Source organism: Dermacentor andersoni, chromosome 8 (genome assembly GCF_023375885.2).
Source record: "Dermacentor andersoni chromosome 8, qqDerAnde1_hic_scaffold, whole genome shotgun sequence".
NCBI classification, from domain to species: domain Eukaryota; kingdom Metazoa; phylum Arthropoda; class Arachnida; order Ixodida; family Ixodidae; genus Dermacentor; species Dermacentor andersoni.
This window is the reverse complement of record NC_092821.1, coordinates 787300-801869: the sequence shown is the minus strand read 5'-3', so window position 1 is coordinate 801869 and position 14570 is coordinate 787300. Positions and strand designations below refer to the sequence as shown.

General features: G+C 50.1%; 1 pseudogene; it reads right to left on the bottom strand.

The window, feature by feature from the left end:
* Positions 1-7480: 7480 nt before the first annotated feature.
* LOC140219964 (uncharacterized) lies at positions 7481-8729 on the bottom strand (annotated as a pseudogene).
* Positions 8730-14570: the final 5841 nt, after the last annotated feature.

The following is a 14570-nucleotide window of genomic DNA, read 5'->3' as shown; positions in this document are numbered from 1 at the left end:
AGCTGCTCTAGTGGTTTCTTTGAGTGCCTTACCAACTTCTTGAGGTGATGCATGAAATTTTCTGCTGGAAATGCACTGAAGCTGTCGAGAGGCCCGTATCTCAAGACATCATCAGCCAGATGAACCAATGAAGGAACATTATAGGAAAGAGTGTGCTTTCCATAAATGGACTGGAATGATGAAACAAAACAAACGAGAAGCTCCTTTGCATAGCTGCAGTACTCGCGACAGAGAGAAGGGCTCGAAAGTATGGTGATTGCTGTGTGAAGAATCAGAAAGTGATTGTACAGATTTTTCGACAAAATACCTCTCAGAACACACGGACCTAAATACAAAAGGAAGCAGCGAAGCTCAGTTGCTTTCCAACGATCAATCTCTCTGAGAGATCGTGGCCTCCTGGCGAACTCCTCACAATGTGTCCGTGCTAGCGCCAACAGCCATTTTGACATCCTTTCAATAGATGTTGAAGGCAAACGATGTGGCAATGGGCCTCTCAACCAAAGAAGTATCAACTTTTTAGTGACCCCGATACATACTAGGTGCATGTAGTCTAAGGGAAACTGTGAAACAAGGCCAATTGGTAGTGCTGAAAGTGGCGTTTCAGAAACATGGTGTTCTTCCTGCACTCTTTGATCAAAGTCAGCATCTGTTCGCAATGGCGCCTGCGTTTCTGGAAAAACAACCCTTCCTTCTGCATATTCACCTTTTTGTTTGCACTTTCCACAGCCATAGTAGCCAGAATGTAACTTTGTGCCTAAAATAAATGCACGTGCAGGTGCATCACAAATGAAACCTTTCACACTAATGGTAACTGGCTTGCCGTGAACCTGCAGTCCATTATCAAGAAGATGAAGCAAATCTTTGACTAGAGGGCCAAGGAAGTCAGCCAGAGAAGATGGTTTCTGATTTCCATGATAGCATCCAACCAAAAACACACCACTTCCTGGAATGTCAGATGTGCTGGCTAGAATTGGCCAAAACTGGCTTAGTGAGCTTTTACTGAGTGGAAGCCCATCAATATAAAAAAAACAGTGCAATGTTTTGCGACACTAGCGATAAATTCGTACTGTTCGCTAACATTGAATTAATGCTGTCTGCAATGCCAAAATGACAGTACGAGCCATTAGCACAGTCCTCAATCAAAGCCACTCGTGGAGTTCGAAGCAGCGTCCGTGCGTCAGATGGCAAGTCCGAAAAACAGGAGTGTGTTTTCAATACTCTGAGTAGTGCGGACACCGCCGTATGCGTAACATTTTGCTCGCACGCCCAATTCCTCAAGTGACGAGCCATCTCTGTCGAACCACGCTGTTCGGACGGACGAAACGCTGCCGCGCACTCAATTCGCTCACACGTATCACTTGGCAGCGATGTAGTAGAGCTTGAACTGTCCTGTTCGTCACGAAAAAACACAGCACTCGCTTCTTTGTCTCGCGCACCAATAGGTACTGACACAGTCTTCTCATGCGAGTCTCGCGACACTTCACTTGTAGAGCCGGAACTGTGCTCCGAGAGACCATCGTTTGACGCGACACTAACAGATGGAAAAGAAGCTGAATCCACTGTATGCACTTTGTCCGTATCGTCAGCTGAACGTGACTCTCGTTCGACACTTCCTGGCACGTGAAGATCGCAAACCAAGGGCTCGACTACAGCACTAAGTCGACGATATTTTTGCTGTCGAGATAAAGCCTCAAATGGCTTTTTCTTTCTTTCCATTGCCGTAGCTAGAATTTCTGGAATAATTCAACGAAATTATGTGAAATTTCAGCTTTGCCTCCCAGATCACAAGAGAACGTTCTACTACATAGGTGCATGCAAATGCATAAACGAGTCTAAACTTCACACCAGCACGTACGGGCGCGCCAAAACAAAAGTCGCGTGCAAGTTGAAGAAAGTAAACGTATACGTACCGTAAGAACTGCACCGCTTCTGCAGGCGCTGGTCAAGGCTTGAACGTGAGCAAAAGAACTATGAGCGGTGCACAAGCTAAAATATAAGCCCGATAGAACTTGGCAGGGGAACCATGAGCACCGGTGAGCGAAAGCTAAAGAATGAGCACGCGCCGAAATCAAAACTTTACCGAGAGACGTAGTCCCGAGGAAAGGAAAGATTGGCACTATCCACTGCTATCCACATGAAGTTATAGAGGGAGCGCGGCTCAACGACAATTACCTAAAGCCCGAAAGTGCCTAAATTTCCTCTGGATGTTCTAAAAGTAGCGAAAGGCTTTAATCGCGCTGCCGTACCGGCCGTGCTACGCGGTTGGTGATGTTGATGCTATGTGGCTATCTACCTTTGAATCGGGCGGCAACTTCAGCGCGCCCCCTGGTGCTGTACAGGAGCAGATAGCATTTCGCCGTTCTCAAACGGAGTGCACGTTTGCGACCGCGCGCGGCAGATCTGCCGTTGACGACAGCCGATGTCGCAATTGTGGATTCCTCACCGCTTGCTCACGCTAAGGGAAAGGAAGGCATGTGCTCTAGCTGATAGGGACGCTGAACGGGCGCGCATATGTGCGCCCGGCCGTTTTTGTTTTTTTTCTCTACACTGATTGTCGTTCGATCGCAGCTTATAACTATATATATATATATATATGCAGACTCACCTTCGATCGTGCTACGCGCCTGGTGGAGTGAACGTTGGTGGCCGCTCGGAAAACACGTAGTTGTGGCGATCGAGGAATAATATCGGAATGGCATCAAAGAACCCTTTCTTTGATGCCATTCTGATCGGTTCTTTCTTTTTATTTTTATTTCATTCTTGGCGAGTGCACGTTTTTTGGCACCACCTGAGGGAGGAGCAGGAGAAGCGGGTAGCACTGCAGGCGAAAGTTGAAAATTTCGTTAAGGTGGAGGCGGCCCAGGCCGCACAGTTAGTAAGGACTGTGGCCGAGCTTGAGGAAGCGATAGAAAGGAGCGCCGAACTGATCAAAAAAGCGGCTCGACGCTCTTGAGACTCGGGCAGCGCATAATGTCGGGTCAGGACGCCAAAGCGGTGGCGAAGTGGGAGGCAGGGAGCCAAAGCAAGCGGTCGCTAGCTCGCCGCCGGTGAATCGGCGTAGCTATAGTGAAGCAGCGCAACACGCCCCGAGTGAGGCGACGCTGCAGCCAGAGGAAGCTGGAAAGAGCGGCACCTACCTTGAGGCCACCATGCGGGAAAAGCAGGAGCCCAGGAGACAATGCCCTTTGTCGAGTCCGAATCAGGCGGAAAAGGACACCGGGAAGCAGGGAGAGGTAGGAGAGAGTGAAAGGGTGATTATCGCTGGCGACTCAAACATGGCTGGGTGCTCAAAAGCAATTGTGGAGAGGGTGAAAGGTGACAAAAGAGTGGCGGTAGGGACATTTCTAGGGCGGACACTGAGTTCTGTCATGGAGCGAGCAAAAGAAAAGCTCACGGAAAATGCACACGTGCGCAACCTTGTAGTAGTAGCAGGTGGGCTAAATGACGTCCTGAACAGGAAAGGGCCAGGACTAGCCCAGCGCTTGGCGAAGGGGGTGGACGACTTGAGCGAGCTATCCCCTCAGGTGCAGATCGTGGTGTGCACGGTGCCGGAGGTGCCTGTGCGTGACAGTCACGTACAAAGAGCCGTAATGGCTGCCAATGAGGCAATATGGAAAATGAGCCGAGAGAAAGGCTTCGAGGTTGTCGAAGTAAACAGGGAAGTGAGAAGTTGTGGTGGTTTTAAACGAGATGGGATCCACTTCAATTACAGGCTAGCACGAGAAGTGGGCTGGCGACTTGGGGGTCGCGCTGTTGCTTTTTTAGGGGGCCCGCGGGCGCTCAGGAGGTCAGAGTAGGTAGTAATAAAGAAGGTCCTCAAGGGGAACATCAGAAGAGCATCGCCGTCAATAACAGAAAAAGGAGGAAAGCAAGAAGAAGAGCTCGCCATGCAATAGGCTACATAAACATGCAGGGCGGCAGAAGAAAGGAAAAGTGGGCAGAGATTGAGGAGCAGTTACATAGAGAACAAATAGGGGTGTATGCGGTTACAGAAACGCACCTTAGAGACTCAGAAGAGCCGCCAGTTATTGAGAATTATGTATGGGAAGGGTGCAACAGAACTAAGTCGGAAAGAAAGGGAGGGGGAGTCGGAATGCTCATCGATCAAGGAGCCAAATGGAAAAGAGTAAATTCACAATGTCAAGAGCATCTTTGGTTATCAGGTACAATGAGTGGGAAAGAAACTTGGCTGGGAGTTACGTATTTGTGGACCGGAAAAAATTGCACAGAGAAGAATAAAGAGTTAGTGGAATGCATAAGCGCTGATATTAAGGGTTTCGGGAATGGTGCTGAGGTTGTCCTATTAGGTGACATGAATGCCCGCATACAGGATTTAGATGGCTATACCGACAATAACGGGAAGTCAATGCTAGACCTTTGCGAACAACATAACCTCGTGATCGTGAATACAGGGCCTAAGTGTGAAGGGCAGATCACGTGGGAAGTGGGAAACCGGCAATCAACCATTGATTACTGTCTGATGACAGAAGGAATTCATGATAAGTTGAGAGAAATGGTTATTGATGAGGAAGGGCATAGCAGCATAGGGAGTGACCATAAACGCATCATTTTAAAAATGGGATATGTAGTTGGGAAAGAGAGCAAGGAGAGCAAAATGGCCAGTCCAAATTCGAATGCTGAACAAATAGCAAATACAGTCACTAGAGTCGAGGAAGAACTTGGCAAATGGCCAAGTAAAGAGTGGGAATATGGTGAGCTTCTAAGTGTAATAACGACGGAAATACGGAAAGAGAAACAACATGTTCGTTGGAAAGGAAAAAAGAAACCGAAAAGCTGGTGGAACAAGGAGATACGAGAAGCGATCGCCGAACGACAGAAAGCATCTCGAGAGCACAGGCAGGCAAAGAAGGCTCAGTTGCCACAGGATGAAGTAACCAGTAAATGGGAAATATAGCGGGCGAAAAAGTCTATGGTTCAAATACTGGTGCAAGCAAAATTAAAAGGTGAAAGTGAACGTTGGTTGTCAGAAATACGTGAGAAAAAGAAGGCCGCACCTAGAATATTCTGGAATCACATAAAATTATTAGGCAGGAAGTCTACAACAATACAACAACATATCCTAGACGAAGACGAAAACAGACTGGAAGGAGAAGCGGCAATAAATTACAGCCGAAAAATAACAGCCGAATCTTTCCAAGCCAATGACGAGGTTGTATTTGAAGAAAAAAAAGAGCTTGAAAGAGACGCAAGTGGAAAAGGAGCTGGTGCTGACAAATTTCAACTGAAAGAAAGCGGAAGAGAAAATTCCTAAGCGCACAGCCACAGGGCTAGACGAGGTTCCCGTTAGGCTGATAAATGAACTGGGACCAAAAAGTAAGGAAGCTCTGGTGAAAGCAGTGGAAAAACCTTTAAAAGATAGACGAATACCAGACAGTTGGCGACAAAGTAGAATGAATTTAATTTATAAAGGTAAGGGGGAGAAAGACAGAATTCACTCGTATAGACCGTTGACCATTACATCGGTAATATACAGGCTAGCAATGCAGGCAATCAAATTAAAGCTTCAAGCATGGGCAGAAAATAATGGCATTTCGGGAGAGCTTCAGAATGGCTTTAGAATAGGTAGGCGTTTGGATGATAACTTGTTTGTTCTTACTCAGTGTATTGAAATATCAAAAGCAGAAAGCAGACCGTTGTATGTGGCCTTTTTGGACATTACAGGAGCCTACGACAACGTAGACCGCAACATTTTGTGGGATATTCTGGAAGGGGAAGGCTTAGGTAACGATTGTCTACAGCTTTTGAGAGAGATTTACCTAGAAAATACTGTTTGCGTTGAATGGGAAGGGATGAGGAGCGCGGAGAAAGTTCATATCAACAAGGGACTGAGGCAGGGGTGCCCTTTATCCCCACTGCTGTTTATGATGTACATGGTGAGAATGGAGAGGGCGCTAGAAGGAAGTAATATCGGGTTTAATCTCTCATACAAACAGGCAGGTACAGTAATAGAGCAGCAACTCCCAGGTTTATTTTATGCGGACGACATTGTGTTGCTCGCAAACAAGCAAAGTGATTTGCAACGTCTGGCTAATATCTGTGGACAGGAAGGCAATAATTTAGGTTTGAAATTTAGTGTTAGAAAATCAGGTGTTATTGTATTCAATGAAAACAGCGAACAGACAGTGGAGATACAGGGCCAAGAAATACCTCGGGTAACCGAATATAAATACCTTGGTATATGGATAAACGAAGGCAACGGATATATGGAAACACAGGAAAAAACCATAACAGTCAAGGGGAAGAGAAATGCAGCCATAATGAAGCACAGAGCGCTATGGGGATACAATAGGTACGAGGTCCTCCGAGGTATGTGGAAATGGGTAATGGTTCCAGGACTTACTTTTGGAAATGCGGTTGTTGCTTTAAATCAGGGGTACAATCAGGACTCGACGGGAACCAAAGGTCAGTGGGTCGCCTCGCATTGGGCGCTCACGGGAAGACTACAAATGAAGCTGTGCAAGGGGATATGGGCTGGACTAGTTTTGAAGTGAGGGAAGCGCGCAGTAAAATTGAGTATGAAGAACGGCTGAGGAATATGGAGGAAAATGAATGGGCTGGGAGAGTGTTCAGGTATCTGTACAGGCAAAACATTGATTCACAGTGGAGGAAAAGAACTAGGAAGCTTACCAGCAAGTATGCGGCCTGTGGGGTGGGAACACAGCAACAAAGAAGGTCAAGCGGAAAGTCAGAGAGGCTGAATTAATCTCATGGGTGGCGGCAATGGAAAAGAAACCTGCCATGAGTAACTACTTAAGAGGAAAAAACGAAATTAGGAAAGAAACCATTTATGATAACTCAAAGGGAAGCTCATTACTTTTCGAAGAGAGATCGGGATGCCTTAGAACACGCACCTATAAAGCGAGATATAAGAAGGAAGAAGAAGCATGTGCTTGCTGCGGTAAAGCTAGGGAAACGACGGAGCATATTTTATTAGAATGTGAAGGCGTGTACCCAGCGGTCGATTTACGCACCACTGGCTTCCTTGAAGCCCTTGGGTTCAGCGGGAGCAGTGGTAAAGCAAACAGGTCCGCAATAGACATCAGTAAGAGGCGATTGGAAGATTGGTAGAAGAAAAGTAGGGAAACGACAAAAGACGGAGACGTACAAAAGCACAGTTCGCCATAGGGGATCAGAAAATTTGGACGTGGTAGTTCATAGTGTTTTTTTTTCTTCATTGGTTAACCTAGGTAGGATATTAGGCAGCATAGTAGCAAGAGCTTGGTGGCGCAAGCCACCGCCCCGTTCCAAAGGGGACGCTCATAACATCCATCCATCCATCCATCCATCCATCCAGAGCAGACGACGCGACGCCGCCGCTTGCGCGCGCGCTCGTGGAGACAAGGTTGGCGTTCGTATTTGACATGGAATTATAAAATATAATCGCACGTTAAATTGATGTTCGTACACAATGTGCATTGGAAGTAAGCAACACAACATCTTGTGGAGAGCCAGCCCTTCATCAAAAAGCGCCGAACTGCATGAGGGTCTTTCCTGACAGCGGTTTCATTTCAAACACTTTAGCCATGTCGTGTTTGTCTGTCGCCTTCATTGCAAAATTTGTGAACATTGGGCGAAAAAACTTTGTCCACAACAGTTGCAGCAGGTTCTCTTGGTGTCCTGGCGTCGAGCACATCAAGGTTTTGTGCTCGCGGAGTATTACAGCGGCATTATTCACAGCCTCCTTCAAAGGCTGATTCATGTGCCTTCTTCTTGCGAGAAGAACGTCGATAAATTTATGTAATGCGTAGAGAACCGCTAAAGGTGGTCCAGATGGGTAGATGAGTCCACCGCGGTCTTGGTGCTTTATCAGCGAGTCCGAGGGCGCCGAGGCGTTTGGCTTTTTTAACAGGCTGACGCTCTCCTCGCAATTGATATTTTCTTGTACAGCTCTTGCCAAGTAGCCGCCGACCATAGCCAATGCTGCGACATCTGGAGTAGGAAGCAGAGGCTGTCCTCGCTTGAGTCGCTCTGTGAGCTCTCTACATGCATCTGCAGAGAATTTCTCGCTGGTTCCTTCCCGTGTGTTTTTCTGTTGCGGCAGCGTTGACAAGCAATCGCTGTTTTCTGCTGCCATTACGTTGCTCGTACCAGCCGCCGACGCGATGCCAGTCTTCAGAGTCTTCTCAATACCTGACAGAACAGCTCGGTCATCCGTTTGATCATTTGAACCTGCTGATTTCCTCAGCCAGCCAAAAAACGACTCGATTGGGTCAGACGACATTTTTCTCGTTAAAACAAAGTGAAAGCGCATCTCTTCAAGAAGATATCGAATGCACTCAACATTTGAACGAGTTGTCATCACCAGGCCTTCATAAGCCTCCTTGGTTAAGAAGTTCTTCGCCACTGGCTTTTGAGATCGCCAGGTAGTCGAGGAAGCTTGTTTCAAGCCAGATTAGCCGTTCATCGCTTGTAGATTCGAACTGCTTGCAATCGGCGTTGTTCTGGTGTATGTGCTGGGTACAATCGCTCACGTCCATGAGCATGAACCAGCGGTGCACGGTGTCCATGAATTCAACCGTCGATCCGACACCTGCGAAACTTGCGTCGCATGTGTGGCCCGCTTGCTCTTGCAGGAGCTTCAGTGCCGCTGTCACCGCAGGAGACAAAACTTGGATTGCTCTTTTCACGTTCATTTGTTCGATGTTTGTGGGGAACACGTGTTTTCTCGTTAGAAATCGAACTGGCTTTACAAGGCTGCCTTGCTGCATTTTGTAGAGGCTCTTCAAGTGGTTCGCCGTTATTTCGCCGCCTTTTCCAATGTCACGCGATAAAAACTGCGAGCGCACGTTTTTGACCAAGTGGCACTGACCGAATGCTAAGAAAAGATTCGGTGTTCCTGGGTGCTCAATGCAATGCGTGAGGCTTCCGTTGCATAGAAGTTGGAACGCTAAGACATTGATTTTGTGGTTGTCGGTGACAATGCGCACGACGAAAAATCCTATGTTTTCAACTTCATTCAGGACGTGTCGCATGAGCGTGTGCAGCTCGCGGCCAGTGCGATTTCTCGTGAAAAAGTATGCCACGGGTATTTTAAACGAAACTGAAAGGCCGTTGAGGACGAAGCACAGAAGTGAGTTGGCTAGCACAGGCTCATTTGTTGTTTCCTTAGGAAAGCTCCCACCATAGTCTACTTCACCGATGAAGGCGTCCCTTTGTTTATGGTAAAGTAGCCTCTGTTTCACGCGCATTTCGTCGACAATTAAAGAGCACGCTCTGGCTTGCGATGAGGGATGAGAAGCGAGCTCGGTTGACAGCCTCTGCTTCGCGAGTTCCGTCACGCCGACTTCGCCACGCCCATAACACGCTCCAGGGTGCTTCGACTGGGCAGCCGGAGAATGCCTGTAGTCCTTATGTGCTCGTATGCGCGAGTCGAGAGGTTACGTAAAACTACAGCATGGCGCACTGTCAGATCACCCCACGTTGGTTTCGTTTTCCCGAAATTCTTAACTTGTTCTACTAATACTGACGCAGCCAAGTCTTTCTCCTTCGCTTTCTCGACAACTTGGAGGAATGCATGAACAAAGCACTCTTCCTTGAGCTTTTGTATTTCTTGTTTATAATTGTCGACGGTATTCTTGAGCCGCTCAATATGCGCGTTTAAGTCTCGTTCTTTGCGTCTCCACTTTCGTTTGTCCACTGTCGAAACCGAGAATTGTGAGGACACCTGCACTGCTCTGTCCATCTGCAAAGTCGCGGTGATGCAGCGCTCGCTAGCGCCGTTTTTCACGGGTGGCAATTCGGTTCGGTAGCGGTGCAGTCCACAAGTGACAAATCTTCAAAGACAACGTGGACAACCGGCAATTCGTCGAGCGGATGCGGACACGACTCCATTTGGTTGTCATCAATGACTGCTCGTCGCTGGGTTGGCTAGCGCAGCAGCCTCGCGCTTTTTCACTGACGCGTAGCTTCTCTCTCTTTTTTTAGGAGGCTGCAAGTACGCCGGATATTCTTCGAAAATGCTGGGAATAGCGTCTTTCTTAAGTTTCCGAATTTTGCAACCTTCCTTGAAGTCAGAGGAACTGAAGTGTCGGCTGCATACAGTCGAATAGCACGACGTCGTATTCGGTACCCAGTTTTCACGAGAAATGACTTTCAGCCATTTTGCTTACAGTTCCGGATCGCTTGGTATTTCGTGGAACGATATGCCCGGCGTCGGTTGTTTACTGGATTACTTGCAGCGTGGCACACAGCAGTACGGCATCTTGTCGGGCGCAGGACACCACAACCGATTCCACACTGCAGATAGAGAACTGATTGGGTATAAAAAAGAAAGTAACGCAAGGAAACGATAAGAACTGTGCATCGTAAATCACTGATCTTATACTAGTAAAGCAATACACGTTGCAACAACGCCAACAACTAACACGCGGTCGCGGAAAATGTAGTAAACAAACGGTCGCTTCATTTGTGTACACTGCTTACAAGTTCGGTCATGCATCCCTGATATTTCAAGCATATATATATATTTATACTGATCACCACGTCCTTCCGCGCCATACAAGAGCGTTTCGAATTCATTGAACACACCCTCAAGCCCATAGTCCGCAGCCCCATCTTTTCAGCGGAATTCGCCAAACACCCATACCTCCAAGAACAGACGCAAGCCCCACCCTCGCCACAACTATGTCCCAAAACCAATCCACAATAGCATCGCTACCGGGCCTTACGGTCTGGCAGTGGAACTGCCACAGTTACAACAACAAGAAAGCAGTGCTGCAACAACATATTACCACAGTAAACAAGAAACCCGACATTATCCTGCTGCAAGAAACGGCGACGGTGACCCCCACCCTCCCTGGGTATCGCGCTCACGTTAGCCAGCCGGAGGGACGGGGCGCCTGCACGTTCGTCCGCAAAGGGCTCACGTTCATCGAGCACCAACTCAAACACGGCCGCAGCAGGGTGGAATACGCCTTCACCGAAATCATCCCAAGCAAACAACGGAAAGGCAGCCTGTTCATCGCCAACATCTACAGTAACCCCAAGCACCAAACACAGAAATTCAAGACCCTACTACACACAGCCAGCACCCAAGCCAGAGACAACACGTTGCTGATCGGAGGGGACTTCAACGCCGCCCATCGAGCGTGGGGTTATGTGAAGGACACGGCCAAGGGACGGGACTTATTACAGGATACCCTGGACCACAAATGTGTCCTAATCACGGACCCCGCGCATCCTACCCGCATCGGCAACTCCGTAGCACGAGACACCACACCAGACCTTACCTTCATAAAAATGACCACACGGGCAAAGTAACATGGCACAACACGGGCGTCGACCTGGGCAGTGACCACTACATCCTCGAAATTACGATACCCAACCAATCACGGAGAAATACCATTATACATAAGTGGACGGACTGGGACGAATTCCGTAAGGGGCGCCTCACCGCAGCACAAGACATCACAGATATCGAAACCTGGACGGCGGAACTCCGCAATGCAGTGCGCTCAGCCACAAAGACCATAGAAACAGACGAGGACGTCATCATCATGGACAGCCGCCTGGCCCATCTGATAGAGGCCAAACGTTCGATACAGGCGCGTTGGAAGCAGCACCGGCTGAATCGCAAATTGAGGAAGAAGGTGGCTGACTTAAATAGGGCCATTGAACAACATTGCAGGCTCCTGTGCCGTCAACAGTGGAACGAGATCTGCAACCGAGCTGACAGGGAATTGCATCGCAGTTGTACATGGAATCTATTTCGGCACCTCCTCGACGAAACAAAGACCAAGTCAAACCAGCGCGACCGCCTGGCCCGCCTCATGCACACCATCACACAACAACAAGGAAAAGACGCTGTTATCAGGAGCCTGGAAGCCAAGTATCTGCTAGACACGCCAACGGAAACCCACCCGCCGTACGGGGGGCTGCCCAACGCGTGGCTCGACCGAGACATTACCATATCAGAGGTACGGGTAGCGCTGCACGAGCTCAACACCCGCTCAGCAGCCGGCCCAGATCTCGTTACAAGCAAGATGCTACGCAACCTGGACGACGCTTCGATAGAGGCCCTAACCGACCTAACCGATTACTTCAATGAATGCTGGCATTCGGGCAAGCTCCCCCGACAGTGGAAAACAGCAAGAACGATCCTGATTCCGAAACCGGGCAAACCACTGGACATCGGCAACCTGCGTCCCATCTCGCTGACGTCCTGCGTGGGCAAGGTGCTGGAGCACGTGGTCGCCAACCGGTGGCAGGAATACCTAGAGAAGGAAGGCCTCTATCCTGACACGATGATCGGCTTCCGGCGCAGACTCAGCGCACAAGATGCCATGTTACAATTCAAACAAGAAATCGTCGACAACAAGACACAAGACAGCAAAGTAATTCTGGGTCTCGATTTACAAAGTGCATTCGACAGTCAAACACTCAGCCATATTAGGACAAGTATCAAGACTCAACATGGGGGTAACGAGCTACAATTATATTCAAGACTTCTTGACCAACCGCACGGTAGAACTGCACGCCGGAGACCTCAAGCTCCCCGAACACAAGCTCGGCAGTACGGGTACTACACAGGGTTCGGTCATATCGCCGTTGCTCTTTAACCTCGTCATGATGTGGGGTAGCGAGGGCAGTAACGGCGACCGGCGTCCGGCATACGATCTACGCCGACGACATTACCCTGTGGGCGGCCGGCGGCACCGACGCCAGTATCGAGCAACAGCTGCAAGCGGCGGTTACCGCCATCGAGCAGCACCTTGATGGCACAGGCCTAATGTGCTCGCCCGCCAAATCCGAGCTGTTCGTCGTCACACCGCTTCGATCGGGACGGAAGCGCGTTCCTCTTCGGGCGTGTGATCACATCAAAATTGTGACTGCATCGGGGCAACGCATCCCCGAAGTTCCCAAGATCAGGGTCCTGGGCCTGCTGCTCAACAAGAGCGGCCGCAACGACGAGACCATCAACAAGCTTACCACCAAGGCAATGGACGCCATCCGGCTCATACATCGAGTCTCTACACGACGGGCGGGCATGCGTGAAGACAGTCTCGTGCGCCTTGTCCAGTCGTTCGTGATCAGTCACATCGCCTACGTTACGCCCTACCTTAACTGGCACGTCACTGACAGGACCAAGATCAACACGCTGATCAGACGGGCTTACAAGACAGCGCTGGGTTTAATGGAGACCACGAGTACGGCTCGGCTCTTGCAGCTCGGCGTCCATAACAACCTAGAAGAAATAGCCGAGGCGCAGCTCACCGCGCAATTCGAGCGCCTCTCTACCACCAAGACGGGCCGCAGTATACTGACGTCCCTGGGTTACAACCCCCAAGCTCCCAGCCGGCAACCGTGCGAGATTACAGATGAGGCGCGGGCCCACATTTACGTGGACCCCATCCCGAAGAACATGCACCCAGAATACAACCAAGAACGGCGGCAGGCGCGGGCCACGGCCCTCACCGAGCAACACGCCTAAGACCCGCACGCCCGCTACGTGGACGCCGCGGAATACAAGCGGGAAGGCTTCACGGCAGTGGTCGTTGCGGCGGCTACCGGCACCCAGACAACGGCAGCAAGCGTGCGGTGCACGAACGCCACAGACGCCGAGGAGGTTACTATCGCTCTGGCGATCACCGAGGCCGAGTGTCGCACCGTGCTCAGCGACTCGAGGAATGCCGTGCGCAACTTTGCCAAGGGGCGAATATGCGCGCCGGCGGCCGCCATCATCGGCAAGCTCCAACTTCAAGACCGCGGCAGCACCGTCCGTATCAAGTGGTTCCCGGCGCACGCCGGCGAGTGTGCATCCTCACCGAACCACAACGAGACGGCCCATTCGGCGGCGCGAGCGTTTACCTTCCGCGCCCCCGAGAGTGACCGTTCCGTGTGGTGGTTCGAAACCAAGGACAGATTGACTAGTTATGCCGAAGTAACCAAGTGTTACCGCTTAGCTCGACGGACAATGCCGCCTCCCCACCCGGCACTCAGTCGGGAGGAGGGCGTAATCCTAAGACAAATACAGACCGCGTCACTCCTCGCCCCCGCAATGCTGCACGTGCTTCACCCAGAGCTCTATCCGAGTGGGCTGTGCGGTGTTTGTGCAGCGGGTCCGGCGGACCAATGGCACATCATGTGGGACTGTGCCAGGTTCCCGACGGCAGCTACCTCCAGGACTTACCCGCCAGAACTTCAAAGTGCACTGCAGTCAGCAGACAAGGACTCACAACTATGGGCCGTCCAGCAGGCCCGGGGTGCGCTCGAAAAGCACAAGCCTCATGACCCACTACAAACGGGCCCAACTGGGCTAGTGCAGAGTAGGGTATAACCCCGGTTCGACGCTTGGCCAGCGTTACGACTCGTTAAATCGTCGTTTGCCGGCACTTTATTAAAGTTATTCCTATCCTATATGTATAAACATGCTGCTGTTGCAAAACGCATACGCTTACCTGCAACCAACACGACGGAAACCGCACAACTCTTGCTTGACGGATCGGTTAGGGTGCTTCGATGGGCCTCGACGCGTAGCTCGGTCTGGCATGTGAGGGCAAGCATTTTAGGAAGTATTAGTGAGCAGAGTTGCGCATAGGTCCGCCGCCGTG